The sequence below is a fragment of the Nanorana parkeri genome, unplaced genomic scaffold, assembly GCF_000935625.1.
Source record: "Nanorana parkeri isolate BGI_ZX_2015 unplaced genomic scaffold, ASM93562v1 scaffold1532, whole genome shotgun sequence".
NCBI classification, from domain to species: domain Eukaryota; kingdom Metazoa; phylum Chordata; class Amphibia; order Anura; family Dicroglossidae; genus Nanorana; species Nanorana parkeri.
The window spans coordinates 222,875-228,140 of NW_017307800.1; positions in this window are offsets into that span (position 1 = coordinate 222,875).

Consider the following 5,266-nt stretch of genomic DNA (forward strand, 5'->3'; position numbering starts at 1 on the left):
AGGTAGGGGGGGGGGGGGGTGGAGGTGTTACCATTCCATTTAAAGGAATTGTAATGTCACAGTATATACTATCCTGTTATAATATCAGAATTGTAATAAAAGTGCATACTAGACTTGTTTTTAATAATGCAATCAAAGCTTACTCAAAAAAAGTCCCTTTTATATAGTGAGTGCTTCTTTCCGTCTGCCCATCACTTTCAACAACTTCCTGGATTCCCAGTGTGCTTTGCATCTCTTTCCCTGCTGCTTGATGCAATGCAATCTCGATTTCTCAAGACTGCATCATGCACTGCTTCTCATATACCATCTCATATCCCATCATGCACTGCTTCCAGCAAGCAATTATGTTATTACATCGTGGGAAGTCCAGACATTGAGTTGTAATTCAGAAGGCAGGCTCTGTGAGTTGTGACACAAGGAAGTGCAATATCCCAGCGCTGAGTGAAATTGTGTCACTGCATTGAGGTAGAACATGGATCCTGTCTGCGTCTGAGCACGGACACCCGCACCCGCACGGATGTGCAGTTTGGGTGGGCGTACGGCGGCGTACTCCCATAGAGAAGAACAGGCTGCTGCGTACAATCATGCGCAAAACCTGTCCTTCCCGAGAGCGGCCCAATACGGCCGTGCACGCCGCACGGATCTGTACGAGCCAACTTTAAGCAGTGTGAATGAGGCCTTAAAAGACCAGCTTTGAAATGAAAAAGTGTTGTAGAATATAAAATGATGTAACTGCACCCTCCTTCTTTCCTGAAATAAATTGACCTTTGGTAGCACTGACACCCCCTGTTAAGTAATTACACAAGGCCATCAATTTAAAATCCTAGTGTTGAAGGCGATTGTTGAATGACACAGACTATAGTAACAATAATCACAGCAGATGAACTTGGTAATGCTAATAGTATCACAGCGTATTTGTGAAGCTGGAATGTTTGGTCCATTTAAAACAAATGTAATCTGGACCCAAGTTGGACTGCCCAATGGGTAGCAGTGTTATAACCACCCAACATCACATTAAATATCAAATGTATATATTTGATGACACTGAGTAGCAATTCAAACGCAACTGTTACATTTGGATAAAGTGACACTAAACTCAGGAGTTAAAGCTATAAAATACATTCAAGTACCTGAGCTAATAACAAAAATGTATCTCATTTGTGTACCACTCGGCTGTAGATCCTCAAATCATCTCTGAATTGGTGTTGACACTGCCCTTCCTTCTGGAGGGTGGCTACTTTTCTTCCCCATGGTCCCTGTGTGTGTTGTAAAGTAGCCACTGCTCCAAGCTCGCTCACATGATGGACTATAATCTCATGTTTAGTTTACTCATTTATATTGAGATTGTAGTCCATCATGGGAGTGAGCTTGGAGCTATGACTACTTTACAACACACACAGGGACCATGGGGAAGAAAAGTAGCCACCCTCCAGAAGGAAGGGCAGTGTCAACACCAATTCAGAGATGATTTGAGGATCTACAGCTGAGTGATACACAAATAAGATACATTATTGTTGAATTGATTTTTAAGGTTTAACTCCTGAATTTAGTGTCACTTTAAACAAAACTATTTAAGTTCATGTTTTATTTATATCATCTTTCATTTGTATTATCAAAGACAGAACGACCTATATAGGACATATGCTTAGCATACAAAGATGGAAATGCACTTGTACAATGATAGTTCTTATTGATATTTATTTAGCACAGATCAACAATCACCATATCATGCCAATGTTCACATAATCATTTGTAAAGGAAAACAAGACTATGTTTGACATTTTCTATGCAGCCTTTACATGTCTTCTAAATGCCGCTACTGCTTAGCAGGAAAACAAATATTTCTACATACATAGGTAGGTACTCTCAATAAACTCTGTAGAAGGAGCAGATTCAATGATTTTAAAATAATTAAATTCAGTGAAAAACACTGATCAAAATGTCCTTTCTGTTTATTGTACTCCCACACAAAATTCCTACAGTCTGGTATGATAATATTATGGTACAAGTTTAACCCAATCAGCTGTTACTTTTATTTTCCTGTGTTAACATCACACTTGTGCCCTAAGAGTAACTTTACACCTTATAATCACATAGTAAATGCCAACACATCAGTCTAATAGTAAAGCAAATATACCACCCCAGTCCATCCACTCATTTCAGGCAATGAAATTGCATTGAAGAACCCCAGAAGAACAGTATGTTGAAGAACAGTATGTCTGTTTTTATGTCTGGCAGTACTTCTGTTTGATTTTGGACATCAGTTAGGAGTAACAATGGGATACCATCCCCCTGTCCCAGTGTACTGTAGCGATAACTCCCCGCAAGGAGCCGCTGTTTGCCCGGTCCACATCTAGTCAGTCTAGGGGTTGATTCCCAGTTGCACCTATTAGCACTAACCGCCCTCTTCTGATGCCCATAAATTGATGTCCACTTCAGTGATATGATGCTAGTTGAACAGTTTATTGAACTTCTGATTAGGGAGAGAGGGTATAGGGGTTCTAGGTGTCTAGGCGTAACCATCATCAGCTCCAGACTCACCAGATCTTGTAACAGTGGGAAAGCATATCCACAATCCAAGAAAGAAACACTGATCACGCTCTGGAGTCCACATAGATCCAGGGCACTCCAAGAGCCTGTACTGGTCCTGGTTCTTTTCTTCTCTCCATCTCTCAGGCCTCCTCCATGTTGGAGGCCTCAGGGGAACATCTTCCCTCACTTCAGCCACAGCCCACCCCAGGCCTCGGCCTAGCCTGGGGGACAGGCTGAACAGGACCCAGCCCTAATCCATGGCTGGTCCAGGCGAGAGAGACCACATGGCAGCTCCCACCAATATATGTACACTGTGCCAGCAGGCACCACTAGCTGAAAGAAGCCCAGTGATTGGCCGCTGTACTGTACACATATTACAGTATCCACCACTGGCTGTCCCACAATATGACAGAGTCTCACTCCGCCCAGGGGGGTACAGACAAGGCTAGACACTTGGGATTAACCATGTAATTGCTACTACAAATCCAGCCAGGCTGTCCACAGCCCTGGCTATTACTAAATGCATGGTAGTCACATCACAAAGGGTGATGGGCGCTACAGTATAAATTGCCATCAATAGAAACTTTCCTTTAACTACAGGGTGCGGGGAACAAATGGGCAACCTTAACAATAGATACAAAAGCATCTCACAATGGAGGGCTGCATATAATATTATGTGAGCCTACTGTTGAAATTTTATTTGGCCGTAGGCCGTTGCTCCCTGTTATGTTTTCCTCACGGTGATCAGTGTTTTCACACAGCACGCCCTTCTGGTGAATTAAGAAGGGATCATATTTTGAAAAATGCTAAATCAGCACATTTTTATGAAACTAGAAAATGATTGGTTTATTATAGGACAAACTGCCTTGCTACCTACCCAACCACAGTACTGAATCTGAAGTATAATTCTATCTCATACGTATATGTTTTGAAATATATTATGCATAGATTTAAAAGTGAGGCTTAAACAGGTCATTGATTATCAGTTTCTTCAGTAAAGCTGGCCATACTCTAATAGATGTATTTTATTCAGGCTGCAAGCTCAACAAAAGACATCAGGTTCCTCCATCCACACTCTTTAGAATCCCCCTACTGAGTATTTCTGTGAATCGACCGAAATTCTAACAGTGTGTGGCCAGCTTAAGTAAAGCTGGCTATAGATAGATTTCTTAACTGTAGCAAGCAAGACAGCAAAGATTGATCTTCTTTCGTTTTACAGTTATTCACTTAGCATGTGGGCCTTTTTACCTTATAGCCAACAATTACCGCTCACTATCATTCCCATACTTCCTACTGCAATTAGAGACACAGACTCCACCACTCAACTTTGACTGTTACCTTCTGCTGAAGTAGCCTAGGTTTCTGCTCAATAGCTTGATATGGCTAGTGTTAGATTAGACATAGATGGGCAGATCTCTCCTACAACCACAATGGTCAAGGGAGACATCTGCCCTTTTTTAAAAGCACTGGAACCCTCACTGGGACATACTGATCGACTTGGTACTACACAGTACACCGATTAGATTACCACACAGCCTTGGTGTGAACAAGCCCTAATCAGTAGATTATGCATATGCATTAGAAGTTTTTACAGATAGCAGTGAGAGGGACAAGGGGAGACGTCTATCAAGCAAATTAGTCACACAATTAGTCACCGTTCACATATGGGTGTCTCGTGAATGCGTGTCAAACGCACCCTGTGACACGCATTCATGAAACCTGTACAAATGTGGAACGCACTTGCTTTGCCATTACTAGGTAATGGCATCCCAAACGTGGGCGAGTGGATGTGTTTTTTCAAGTGTGGAAAAAACACGGAACACATGTCCCTGAAATTGCGACATGTACTTCTTTCCAGTGTTTGGTGCGCATCCAGGGAACCAATGGAGATCAATAGGGACCCGCCAAGCACAGGAAACAAATGTCCTTGAACGTACAGCAACGTGCGTCACCGCAGCGCCCGTGATGCTATGGTGTGGATGGGAGCTTAGCTGCAAATCAAGCCACCTCTTTGTCAGAGAAGTCTCTGTGATAGGTTTACAGACCCCTGTGTCTGAATTCCTGGGCAGCCAAGAGCAACAGTTTGCAGAATTCTAAGACAGTTATCACTGAAGATGGGAGAGATTTTCACTGGACACAGACATATAATTAAGAAGTGTTCGGGGTCAGGTTTTATTCTGTCACAGAGCTACTTTGGAGCATCTGAAGGAGGAATTTATAGCTCAAGCTATAACCTTGTAATAAATCAATATGGCATGCTGACGCTGTTTAGCATCTTCTTGCTGTGTGTCAGAATTTATAAAAGTCCCACATTGTAGATTGCTGGCATTTATTTACCTGTATACATGTATTTACTAGTTGTGTAACCCTTCTATGTATGTATAAATTGTCAGTTCCTATGACATGCAATTAATGGACTTTGATTTTAATTTCTGTGTATGAGGAGCCCACTAAACACAGAAGAGCCCCAGGCCCCCTAGGATAACATGACACATACATAGTCAGGTCACCTCACAGGGACCAGGTGGTGTGAATGGAGTCTACACTATTGTGTGTGTATATACAGTTTGTCCCCGGGAGAGGGAGGAGAGGTACACATGAATGAGCCGGGGAGGGGACAGTGGGGAGGGACTGTCACACCAGGGTAAGGTTACTAAGTTTTTTACAGCTGAAGAGAGTACAGACAGGACAGACACAGGGCTGGGGACATGGCTGTGTCAGAGGATTCAGTAGC